The sequence below is a fragment of the Patella vulgata genome, chromosome 3 (genome assembly GCF_932274485.2).
Source record: "Patella vulgata chromosome 3, xgPatVulg1.2, whole genome shotgun sequence".
Taxonomy (NCBI): Eukaryota; Metazoa; Mollusca; class Gastropoda; family Patellidae; genus Patella; species Patella vulgata.
The window spans coordinates 72,813,320-72,827,801 of NC_065881.2; the positions used below are offsets into that span (position 1 = coordinate 72,813,320).

A 14,482-nucleotide genomic window follows, 5' to 3' on the forward strand; every position below is an offset into this window, starting at 1 on the left:
CTATCTTCCTTTACATACACGCCAACGGGTACATGCTTGGACCTCGGATTTTGTTTCATACAAACGACTAGAGAATTTCCTTGTTAGGCTCGTCGCCCCGACAAGCGCAAACCGGACTGGATCGAAAGACAGGGCGTCCTATTTAGAGAAATGCCCCACCGCGATTTCCATTCTTCTTTATATTGTTTATATCTTGATCAATTGGCATTTTGTACTTTTTACATAATATAATATTGGCAGCGATACCCTTCCATAGTCATCTGTCGTGACATACGTTGATTCCTTATTTTTTTCTAAGTAAAGTTAGTACCCCTGAGACCATAAGTCCGCTCAAATACCAATAATTCCGTCTACAGAAATCCCACTGAAATTCACAATTTATATAATGTACATTTAATCTCTATTTTTGCCACTCAATCTAGACTGTAAATAAAATTAATTTAATTTATTGACGCCGGTTCCCTTTGTCGTCTCATCGCGTAATTAAAGGGTATAAAGAAATATTAATGCCTTTTGAGAAAAAACAGATTTACAATGAACATAATAGAGAGAGAAAAGGTGGGGATAACGTGCACTCGGCACAACCTAGGTCATTTTGGGATCAATGGTTCAATTTTACTTCAATAATCAGCATGCGCGTAAGGGTCTTTGGCAGTAGAAGGAAACCGTGGGACCCACAGAAAACCCACTAAGTTGGACAGGCGACCACACCCCTTGTCATAGAGCCGAGACCAAACCACTTGACTCAATGGATGACATTGTGATCCAACACGTACGATTTAAACTATTCGGCCACTGAAGCCCCGAGTAACAAAATACGAGATTTCCGAAATTGTAAAGTTGATACTTGACGAGATAACAGAATACAGTATTTGTGGAATGGTAGACTTTTAGCTTGATATGAAGTACGAAATAACAATACAGTATTTCTGAGATATTAGAGTATAGGCTTGACATACAGTACCAGACAACAGAATATGGTATTTAGGAGATCGTAGAGTATCGACTTGACTTGCAGTATGATGAGGTAACAATACATTTTTCCTGAGATTGCAGAGTTTAAACTTGACATACAATAGTAAGTGAAGCCTAGGACTAATTGAAACCCTTCTTTTTGCAGACTTTTTGTGAAACATATTGACTATTCCAACACTGTTGAATCAAGTGTATTTAATGTGAGTATAGACGCCGTGTGGCTTACCGTGTAAGTAATAAGGAGCTTTCGAATTTTTATGTTCATATTTGCAACCATAGTACGTCACCGCTTTCTGAAAAAAACAATATGCACTCGTTCTAGTGAAACTCTAGATCAAATATCCTATATGGACATCTCTGTATGCAAAGTATTCTGCTGTGCATCAAAGGACGATTTTTAAAAATGTTACCCTTAATTTAGAAACTCGAAACAAGACCTCTTGAACTCGTATCACTTGACGATGTGTATTGATAGGTGTAGAGTTGTGACTAAGCTCTTTTCACTATGATATTTCGATTTTAGTGGTTATCTGGGCTGTATTCCAGTCTGACGTTGATGAGATATAATACTGCGTACCATTTCATTATCGTTATCTTAGTTTTCACACTTTCATTATAGGATATTATCAATCAATTCATGCTGTCAAATATCTTTAGTCTGCTAGAATTTATAATTCCAGCCCCGTGGCACGTTTTAATGTAGCGTAATATTGTGTGAAAATTGGTTAAGATAATAGTCGGGACTTCCATACCCAGATACGCCTGAAACATGGCGTGCTGTCTACTGTATTACGTGTCATTTTATATCAGTACCAAAGAAAAGAAAATGATTTGTCTGAGGAGATGATGCACCTGAATATATTGACCCCTTTGTGTTTGATGTACGACTAGGCGATGTTTATGTAATGAGTGGGGTCGTGGTCAAATGCGAATTCCAGGAATATTATTCAATTTTCGTACAAGATCGAATGGAAATGAAATTAAGTTTAACGTCCTACTGTTCTGCTCCGACTGGGTTAATGAAGACGGGCAAACGTTATACAGTGTGCGATGAGAGGAAATTTTGCCCGGACAGTGGCGCTACGGCCTACTCTGTTGGACCCTCTATCATGCACCACTAACAATGGGAAACCACGCGGGAACATCCCGAAGAACTTTCTCGGCCAACACCGGGAGCGAACCTGCGACCTCCAGGTTAGCGTGCCAGCGTCTTACTCATTTAGCCACCGTAACCCCACAAGATAGAATGGGCATCTGAAACTAAATGAAATTAAATGGGTCTCGACGTGCCACCAGGACTAATGAAGCGGTGTAGCTGCCATGCAGTATATCATGGGTTTTTCTCTCATTTCGTCATCGAATTAGAAGTGTCCAATGGCATTTTTCGACAACTTGACGCGTTGCCTTGTTTGTCCCCGTCCCTTCACTGACGACAAATGAAATGGGGGTTTCAACGGTCCACAAACCTGTACTGACTACGGGTAGCCGTCATGCAAAATCCTGTCCATTACTCTATTTTAGCATCAAATTACAACTGTCCAGTGTCATTTTTCGTCCCTTCCTAACAACAAGACTCGTTTCCGAGCAGCCCCCTACCCTTTCCGTTCTACACAATGACCAATGAAATCAGGTTGGGAAATCCTGAGGGATATTCTGAGACCAAACACCGGGATCGAAATTGCTACCTTCTGGTTATAGTGAGCCGGGGCCATACATAAAGAGCCCCGTAGGTCCTTATCTAAGTCAGACAAAGAAATGGGGGAAAGGACTATCGATGCTTTGCATACAATTCATTAATTCAGAGATTGACATTTCAGATGGGCTGAAATAGGTTTTTTCACCAATTTGGCAAAGGCAAATGCTTTCTTGTCATAATGTGGCTATTTATTAACCGACGGTGCTTAAAATGTATTCTAAAACAGAAAGAAAAGCCGGTTGTTAAAATCATCTTTCGTGCTAGCTAAAACAAATGTCAAAACTCATTGGGATCAAATGACATCGAATTACAATAGCAAACTGAACACTGTAACATAGATTTTAAAAAATTTTAAAAATTCATTATCACGTTAGAAACTCGTTGTACGTTATCAAAGTAGTTTTATGAAATGTCATCGATCTTTGATGCGTGTCAAAGTACATATTATCTGGAATGTGAAACATGAAATATTCATTTATCTAATGTTATTATGAATCTTGTTTTATTTTTTTAAAGGAATAGAATCGAGGTTAGATAACGGGACAATCAAGAGGACGTTTCTCTGCCAACCCCAGGATCGACCCTGGGACGCCCCGGCTAGTGTCTCGGCGCCTAACTCAATGAGGAGACAGATGATGTTGAAGGCTTTGGATCAGTTTGAATATGATTGTATATCATATTGACTTTTATTTCTTTGGAGATGATAACATGGGAGTATTTACATGTTATTGTTCACTTACACGTATTAAAATATATCCTATTCATCCACCAAGTTTGTGTCTTGACTACACACCCGTTAGGGTCGATTGTATTCTTCAATAAATCTATTATAAAATATACATTAAATGTTACTTTGATACAAGAAATTTCGATGAAATAAAAATGACCCTATTTAGCAACGTGTGTGGAATAAAAGGGGAAGGTACCGCTTAAGATAGTTATGGCAGTAAACATTCGAGGCGCAAATAGCTGTCCTAACTAACTTAGGAGAGGAAGTGTTCAAGTTAATCAAGTTGTACTAAACGAAGCGTTGATACTTCCCCAAGGGAAACAACCCTTGATTACTAGTTAATGATAAGAGACTGGTATTACCTGGTCAATTCCGTCTACTACACCTAATGTCTATCGATCCGACGATATCGAAGCTTATTGGGTTCTGTAAGTACAAATTATATATGATTGGGAGAACAGGTCACGTCTTTTTGCTCGGGCTTTCTCTAGCTTGATCTCCATCCCATACTTATTAAGTTTTTATATCAAAAGAATTGCAAATATCACATTAATCATTGGGATGTTGTCAGTTTGGATTTAAATTAAGACAGACGACGGATTACAAAATCAATGGCATACATGTTACAAAACCCACATGAATCGTTTACCAAATCACATAGAGAATTGTATGCCTGATTCCGAATAGTCTTTCAAGCGGTAATGAATCTATGTCGACCAGAATAATTTGTCGTCATTAATCAGCGTTTAATCTTACTAATTGCTGAATTGTAACAACTTACGCTCCAATACTTACAATAGTCTCAAACAATGTCCATTGTTTAATGTCTCTTACTGGAAACAATCGTTATTTTGATTTCCAACTAATTTGATAATTCGGGTTTTCAATAGCGTTGTTGAGATATGTGGGAGTTTCTAGTCACATAGCATGATTAACTCCTCTAAAGGGTTGGGCAGTGTTGACTTTCACCAATTAATAACAATATTGCTACTTTAACCTAATGATATCAGATCACATTTTTTTGTTTTATACTTTTTTGATTTTGCACTATGTGTAATCGAACCTACTGTTTACGTAATCTAGCCTACTGTATACACTACATGTAATCTAACTACTTTACGTAATCTAACCTACTGTATACACTATATGTAATCGAACCTACTTTACGTAATCTAACCTACTATATACACTGTGTAATCGAACCTACTTTACGTAATCTAACCTACTGTATACACTATATGTAATCGAACCTACTTTACGTAATCTAACCTACTATATACACTGTGTAATCGAACCTACTTTACGTAATCTAACCTACTGTATACACTATTTGTAATCGAACCTACTTTACGTAATCTAACCTATTATATACACTGTGCACTGTGTAATCGAACCTACTTTACGTAATCTAACCTACTGTATACACTATATGTAATCTAACCTACTTTACGTAATCTAACCTACAGTGGGAGAAAACCAGTGAACCTTTGCACATTTAAAGATGGATTCCCAGAAACATATTTATCCAGTGGTTATTTCCAATAAAAGTATGGCAATTTTGATATATATGGAAAGTAGAGATATCCAATCTTATTAGAAAAATACTGGATTCCCCGAAAAACACTCATGGAGCGTATACAGGACAAAAATGTAAGGGTTCCCCTAATCGACAGCCCGACGATTAGGAATTTCTGCACGCGTGATTTCAAAGGTCACACGCGAACATTGGGCGCTTAATGTACAAGTTGATAAACTTTATGAAGAGTTAGACCTACAACACTTTCTAAGATAAAAATGACGGAAAAAGACGCGGGTAGTGGATAATCCGAGAATTTAATTAGCATTCGATATTTGTAATAAATAGTAAGCGATTGAAGACAACATCGTCTTATGTATGCAATGAATTCTCCTCTGACTTCCAACAGAGGTAAGTCACGTGACGTAAACATGACCTGGTTTGATCGAATTTTTATAGCAGGGCATTCCTTCGCAATTACAATGTTTGAGAACGATTTGAAGCAACATTATGACAAATTAATTAGTTTGAATGTGTTTTTAGTCCATATATACCATTAAATCACCCAGTTTGTATGCGGGAATGTATCTTTAAGCTACTAATTCCTACTGATTGGTCTCTGGTTCAAAGGTACGACCATTTAATGGCAGACTAAAAAACGATTTATCGTAGACAAGTCAGCTACCCAAAAGCAATCGAACATGAACATATCACAGAGCTCCTAACATACCCTGCAGCTATTATATTGACTTATATTTATGGCTGTATTAACCGTCATACTGCATTCAATTAATCTGCATATTTATCTATTTACATATCGCCAAAGTGAAAATTCATCACAAAAATGAAATTTGCCCCAAGATAGAACATTGTCAATGTTGAAACCGCTTACAAAAACATGCCCATCAAATAAGTGAGTAAATTGAGATATAATCAGTTGTTTAATAGTCCTCTCTCTTGGTGACATTTACAAAGTTTAAATAATATTGATATGGTGTTTATCGTAAAGTTCATCTCAATCATCCAGACATACTTAACCATATTTTCATACATCACCACCATGTCAGCTATATATGGTTATCTTGCGGTTGTTCTAGTCTATAGGGGAATAAATTCAAAGGTGTATATTCGCATTTATTGAAACATTTTTAGGCTTGTATACAGATAATATAGCCAATATAAAATGATATGGTATAGAGTTTAACACCCACTGTTCTGCTGTAACTGGGTAAATAAAGACGGGCATACGTCCCTCTAAACGACGCGACGTGCCTATCTACTCTTCGCGGAATTCCAACTGTCAAGGGTTCTTTCACGTGCACACCACCCGAAGGACTAGATGTTTATCTCGAGGTTCTTTACCCACAAACGCACTGATTGATCATGGGACCCATTTGTCAGTGAACCAGCCAGGAAACAGATCAAACTGGGTAGTCACCAGGGAAACTGAATACTGAGTTTTCCTTATAACATACAAGAGCTAGAGTGGTTTCAATAATTGGTTAAAAGTATTGTTAGGTGTCGTGTAGAAGGGTGTGTTATATGTAAACGTCCAATATCTCGGTTGGTAGGGACTTCAACAAATTGGTTTTGAAATGATATGTAGTGGTTATCATATCCGCACTCGTTCCGGAAACTCCGATACATATTAGAAGCATGATTGTCCGTAGACTTCAAATGAAAGCGAAATTTTAGGTTAGAGATCTTTATTAATGTTAGTACCCTCTAAATAGAAAACTATTCCCCTGCCACGTTATTCAATTTATTACAAAACAATAAAATTTACAGTTTATGATCAAACCCAGAATCCCTTAACTGTTTTATTTTGATTGACAGCCACCTGCAACCAAGCGGCAAACATCAAAGGTTACTGTTGCAGCCCACTCATAATTCTCCTTATATTAAAGAAATGGGTTAATCAATTTTTACCATCGTTTTGATGATTTCTCGTTCATTCATATTTGATTGACACCTGTAAAACGACTTGACGCTATCGACTACCCATTAAAATGACCGTGGGCAATTCGGGTTGGTGATGACTGACAGTTGAAATTGTTTCCAGATTCCGATCATGCTGGAACAAGCACTCCAATGATTAAGTTTAGTTATTTCTTTACCTTCCTGCACTATGGTGGAAGTTTTTCTGGTAAGATTGATTTTAAATCATTCGAGAGATTAAATGTGGATGCCTTGTGGGTATTTTCTATTTTTCGATTGCATAATGTAGTTTTACTTCCGTGTCATCAGGGAGAATGGGGAATTCATTTGAAATCACCTGTTGTTTAAAGAGCCATACTGCACCAGGGTTTTATTATTCGAGAAAAATGAACATAAACTTAGAATTTGATGTACTGTTTCTTAAAATGAAATGGGGTTTAACGTATTGCTTTTCTGTACCAAGCACTTTGCTACGGGGGAAATTTCGAGTTCGATTTTTAGCTGGGGATCCTTAGCGTGCGGCCAATAGTATATACGGGTTTTCGTCCCATTCGAACGACAAGATGCTTTACCTAGGTAATGTAATGTTTCATAATTTGTATGGTTATACGTTAAACTATTACGATATACATAGTATTTAAAACCGTGAATATATTATAACTAAATATTTTTCGAAATCAAAACCCCGATTGTTTAACTCAACAATCGGCACTTAAAGAAGCTAAATCGCTATTTTTTGGCACCTAGAAATGGACACAAATGGGTCGCAACGCATAGAATACTGTTATATGAATATATATAAACTGATTTCCATTCAACCGTTTCTGCTTTTACTGTAATTTCTAATCAGTTATGTTCGGCGAAATACACGAAGAGGGAAAATTGAATGACAGTTTTTGGGTCTGGTTATTCCAGTTTAGTCCGGTAGTCCCCCCCCCCCCACTTTTGCGATCTGTTTAGCCTCGTTCACTCGGTCACCTCATTACACACGGCGCTAGTAAGCATTTTGGCACGCGTTTCCTGTGCCAAGTTTAAAATTTCCATTGTGTCTTAACTATTGGATAGTATCACGGTAAGATAACAACATTAATGTTGATTTGAATTGACCAGTAAGTCATGTTAGCAATGTCGAAGACTGGACGCTACCGAGTTAAAGACTTGGCTACTTTAAAAGACCTGTTTTGTTAGACTGAAGATTACTCACAGAAAATATGATATATTCACAGGATACCAAAACAATCCTATTGATTATGTGCATTACAAAAGATAACAATTGCATTCTCCAGCAATATTGAAACTCTCTGAAATAAGAGGAAAACGCAGAGAAATAATATGCACACAATCAAATATCTCCATGGCTGATGTAATGGTGCAGAAACAGTATGCAGAATAGCAAATAGTTCTCCAGTCGTTGCACCCACGTTTCTTCTGTTTTGTTGCATATCGCAGTGGTGGGTAAAGACATTCCCTTTTGTATATCAATAAAAATTGATTTTTTGCACTTTAGAACATTTGTATTGAATACAAAATGTCCCGCAGCAATAATCTGCTCAATTATATTATTCGCTTGAAAACAACAATTAATATAAAGTAATGCGTGGGATAGTTAAAGTTATAGATATGTTTAACCAGGCACACAGGGATTGTTATTCAAGACGCTTCTCTTCATATATTAGGAAAAAATGGTTCTATTATTCTTCTTTTACTGATCGTCGCGTGTCTGCGACATCACTAGGATTGCGTTGCTTAATCTTGTTGTTTCAAAGGCTAATGTAGTGACATTTGTTGAAAATAAAATAGAAACTGTCCTATATTATCAACTGAAATGCACTAATAAATTTAATCATTGTTTTAATCTGGGTGTATTACAAAATTATATATGATTGAGTAGCCCATCAGGAAGTTAACGCCTAAATATCACACAAGTTGAATAAATACTTTGATGTATGTTTACGATATTCATGTTTCATATCACAGTGGTCTATTGTGGTTATAAAGAGATACAGCAACATGTCAACCCCTTGACTAATTCCGTGTTGTCTAGTATTTTACACCCAGGAAATACTGATGATATACATTGAACACTGTTAATTCACAAGTACTTCACCCTTTTTTTTCACTTCACACTGGATCTAAATTAATGTCATTTCTATTCATTACAGCAGCATTGTAATGCAAAAGAAAAACGAAAGTTATGCAAATCTACCAGTTTTCTATCCCCATTACGTCTGTAATCCGATCCAATTGATGACTGGGTATTTGTATTTAACATTATCAATACAAGGGTAAAACAACAAGTTCGACTACCCTGTCAACAACAATCCTGTGGTTTCCAGCGAGGTGCATCAAACTGCGATCATAAACGGTTATGGCCGGCATACACGAACTGCCCACTACAGAAGAAAAGAGACCAGACAACGGAAGTGAGAAGTGAGCGCCAGTGGTCACTCAACCCCGTATGATGTTAGTACCGTGGGGTATAACTAGCTATTTAAACTGCCGCAAACCTTAATATCGCATTCAATAATTCTTTAAAATAGCGATTTTAATTACCTTTCGTTTGGCGATATTTAGGAAGACCAGTCAATCTAATATCTTGCAGGAAGGCACTTTCAACATATTACAAATGACGCTGTCAACAGTTCCTTTACGTGCATGTCAAAGTGTTTTTCGTTCCCTCTAAACGACGGCCCATTGTTTATTACCAGTCCCTTCATCCTGCACCACCGACAAGAGAGAACTAGTTTAGAGCTTCGCGGCTAAAACCTTGATCGAACCCAATGCACCACTGTGACACCTTAATCAACGACAAACACAATGAACCACTGTGGCACCTTACTCAACAACAACCCCAATGAGTCACTGTGGCACCTTACACAACGGCAAACCTAATGAACCACCGTGACACCTTGCACAACGACAAACCTAATGAACCACTGTGACACCTTGCTCAATGAACAACCCAATGAACCACTGTGGCACCTTACACAACGACAAACCTAATGAACCACCGTAACACCTTACACAGCGACAAACCTAATGAACCACCGTGACGTGACACCTTACACAAAAACAAACCCAAAGAACCACTGTGACACCTTACACAAGGACAAACCTAATGAACCACCGTGACACCTTACAGAGCAACATAATGTATTAGCGAAGTTAACACCTTAAATAAGGAATGGTATCGTGCATCACGACTAGTGTACATCCCCTGTCTCCATCCGGAATGGGACATGACGGTCCGAGTGTCCGACCACCATGACCCTATTATGGAAGACCGCACTTAATACTAATTTAACATCACTGTGATACCATGCTTTGTTAATTTAAGACAAGTAGAAAATACTGTATGAACTTTTAATAGCCCTGCGTCAAATACCACCATAATTGAATTCCTAACGGATAATGCCAGAAACGAAATTAAGCGATTATAGATTCATTATTGTAATTTAATATCATTTTAATAGATTATTGATCGGTATCTGAGCTTAGAAACTAAAAATATGCGATATCGATGTGTTAATTTGAACATTAGATAAACGCTGTGAGCATGTCTATTACTATTATCTTTGTCAATATCTGAAACCTACAGCTTCATGGATGATTGGAGCTGAATTAAAATCAATTAAAACTGTAGGATGTAAAATTTAAACTAATAGATTTCCTATAATATAAAACACAACCCTGTGGACAATCTATGATCTTGAAGGGAATGTCAGTGTTCTGATAAAATCCAATGTGATTAAAGCCCAACTCACAACACGCACGGGTAGTAGGGTTTGGTAGCTCGCAGACCAGCCGCAAGAAAACGGGTGAAAATGTTGTATGTACAGGATCAAAGGTATCTACGGCTAGTCTGCCATCTTCTACGGTACCGAACACGCCCAAGTGACGCGCAAGTCTTAGGCACGGGTTTACTACAAAGGTACCGATCCGAACACCTGAGACTTTTTTTGCCATAGATCATGTTTATGCTAGGTTCCGAATGTCGTGCCAAGAGTTACGACAGAATTTCCCTATTCAGTCCACGATCTGGTACGACTGACCGCAATATATGATAAGACCTGATATAGATAGGATCACCACAATTAAAACCGCGATTTAAATCGTAACGCGAATCGTGATAGTGGAAACCCAGCATTAGGTATGACCTTGATAATGCCGGAGCTATTATTGTCGCATATCTAAATGATCGAGAATAATAGCTTATGCTGTCCGATAGCTAGAATTAATATTGTTGTTGCTATATTTTCCATGAATCTAGATGTTCGAGGCTAACCTTCCGTTTTTTTGATACATAGAGGCTACATATCCGGATGACCAAGGTAACTATAATGCTATGACTCTAATGGTATAACTGGATGGTGGAGACCAACGGTCCACGAGCTATCCATGTCCGTGATTGGGCTATAGTTGTAGGTTTTGACAATCTAAAGTTTTACCTTTGATACATATGGGCAATGGTGGTCGCATTGCCAGATATGCGACGACTAATCAACCGTTTCTTTTAGTATTTATCGTCTGAATTCACGATTTCAGGATATAATGAGTTCATTGGGGTCTATTCTGTGTTCAGACAGGCCCATTGTCACTACGACATAAAACGCCAACACATTTAAGGCGGAGGCAATTTATCATAGTGTATGACATTTGCTTAACTTGGTTCGCTTATAACTTAACAAAATTATTGAATCATACTCTAACTTAATCATTTTCTTGCTCACGCATTCATCAGATTGTTCGAACACAGATCAACTATTTAACCCTAGAAACAATGAAAACGATTTTTATAGACATGACTGTGTCGATTCTTGATTAAGACTAACAATAGAGAGAACAGAATGTTGTTTCCAATTAAAGTAGCAACATTGTTATTTATTTATAAAATCCCAACCACGTACAGGCTTTACATACTCTATATTATTGTCATCGGCAAACTTAATGAATGTTACAAACCTCCACCATTCACAATTACAGTATTTGAAAACCTAACTCGTAAATTGGTATACAACCAAAATAATGTTTGTTTACAGTTTGTGATGTTATAGCGAGATACACAATGCAAGTTAGTGTTTAGAAGCTTAAACTATTAGATTTTGTAAATAAATATGCATATTGTCCTCGTTATGGCTGATTAATGACAAGAATTTATTCTGGCTTATATCATAGTCTTATTGCCTCTTTAAATCATCAACCACGACTACGACGACTGTAATTCACAACAACAGCCGCCATATTGCGTAAACCTGGATGTTTTAACACGGGCAATGTATAAAACAAAGCCTAATATCAATGAGAAAATCGGATTAGCGGTGCGAAACAGAAATAACAGACATGCTCTAATATGTTGAGTAATGCATTAACTATCTATTTCCTGCAGACTCAATTTGTTTGAATATAATTATAGCCTCATGTAATAACCGATTGGATAACTTACAGATCTCGTTCAACATAAAATAAAACAGCTAATTTAATTGTATATCTATCGTTCCTTTATATTTGATTAAATAACTATGATATATAATACATTGTTATGGTTACAAGGTTTCTTTGATGGCAGCCACAGCTATAATAAAAGCCATGACGCAAGCCATACAGGTACTATCAGTCATAATCTAAATTGACAGAAAAGATTCTGCCCTGTTCTGGAAATGGTTTAAGTTTCGCGTCCCTTGGTTCTATTTGCCAAGATAAATAAATTTCCTCGAATTATTTGAAACTTCAATAATATGGTAAATTGTCAAAAATGTTCATGTCGAATTAACCGCCTACATTAATATTAATGTTTACATTACCCTGTTGTGTGCTCTAATATTTTTAAATCTGACACTGAAATAATACATATAGACATTTGTTATTTCAGTGTACTTAAAGCTGCAATTTCATATTTTTAAGTTATATTTTTAAAATTTATTAAAATAAAGCCTTAAAATAGAGGGTATCCATAAACCATCCTACCTTGTTAAAGAATAATCCTATTAATCCTATAAGTCACTATTGCCAGCTGAACAATTGGCAAAAATATCATTTTCAACTTCAAATTCCAACGTTTGAAGGTAGCTAATGCATGGGGGCAATAGGAAAACAAGGGAGGTAATTGTGTTATTATTTCCTGTGTCAATGATTTTTAAGGGTGGGAAATAATGCCCATGGTCGTATAATAGTATAATAACCTATTGAGCAAAAAACATAGAAATAATTATGTTTTGACTTTCTTAGAAAATATGAAATTCTCGCTTTAAAGTCTCTCTTTGCTGGGGGGGGGGGGGGTGGATGGCTGAATGGTTAGCGTGCGCGCGCTGTATCATAAAGTCTGTCATTGAGTCAACTGGCGTGGTTTCGAATCCCCGGTTGTACGTGGCAAGGAGTAGGGTCGCCTGTCCAACCTCGTGGGTTTTCTCCGGGTCCTCCGGTTTCCTCCCACTGCTAAAGACCCCTACGCGCAAACGAATTATGTAAATAAAATTAAACCATATGTTAGTCCCGAAATGACCTAGTTTGTGTCGGTTCGATGGCTGAATGATTAGCGTGCGCGCGCTGTATCATAAAGTCTGTCATTGAGTCAACTGGCGTGGTTTCGAATCCCCGGTTGTACGTGGCAAGGAGTAGGGTCGCCTGTCCAACCTCGTGGGTTTTCTCCGGGTCCTCCGGTTTCCTCCCACTGCTAAAGACCCCTACGCGCAAGCGAATTATGTAAATAAAATTAAACCATATGTTAGTCCCGAAATGACCTAGTTTGTGTCGAGTGGACGTTAAACCCCATCTCTCTCTCGCTCTCTCTCTCTCTCTTTGCTGTTTTTTTGGGGATATACTGCCCTATAGTGAAAGTCAAATCTCTAGAAGGGACATCAATCAAATAAAATTGTTCAATTCCGTTTTACAAAGATACTGTGAATCGAAAATTTGAAATGAAATGAAATGGGGTTTAACGTTCTACTGTGGAATGGAAAATTTGTCAATATTCGGGATATTTTTAATCCGATTAAAACCCAGAATGTAGAACATTTACTCCAGACATTCGGTTTTTGATTTATTAATTAAGTAATCAACATTCGGTATATTTTAGCGTGGCGGAAAAAAGTGAGCATTTAATATTGTCCGAAAATTGCAAATAAAGATCACCAGCTTAAACACAATTATGACAAAAAAAACACACGATATTGTTTCAGTTAAGTCTTTTCAGTCTATTTGGATCATTAACCAGGATGGCCCAGTGCGCATGACGTTGGCGCACCACTATCCAAGATGTTCCTGGGCGCAATTCCCCCTACAGCACACTGCATGCCGTATACCTGTTTTCGTTAGCTCGGTGGATACCGAAACGCTAAACCCCATTTCATTCATGCCATATTGGCAATGTTATATGTATACCGACCTTTACAAAGTTTCGGGATGTACAAATGTATTCCCCTACAGACTAGAACAGTCGCAAGATAACCATTTAGTTGACATGGTGGTGATGTAGGAAAATATGGTTTAAGTATGTCTGGATGATTGAGATGAACTTTACGATAAACACCATATAAATATTATTTAAACTTTGTAAATGTCACTAAGACAGAAGCCTATTATTGATAGAATTTCATTTCATTTCTTATAAAATATTTAGTCAGCATGTATT

General features: G+C 37.3%; 1 long non-coding RNA gene across 1 annotated transcript; it reads left to right on the forward strand.

The window, feature by feature from the left end:
* Positions 1 to 905: 905 nt before the first annotated feature.
* LOC130012106 (uncharacterized) lies at positions 906 to 3,406 on the forward strand. Its single transcript, XR_008787401.1, has 3 exons — positions 906 to 1,027; positions 1,121 to 1,204; positions 3,188 to 3,406. It is a non-coding gene; the product is annotated as an uncharacterized LOC130012106 (long non-coding RNA).
* The last annotated feature ends 11,076 nt before the right edge of the window (positions 3,407 to 14,482 follow it).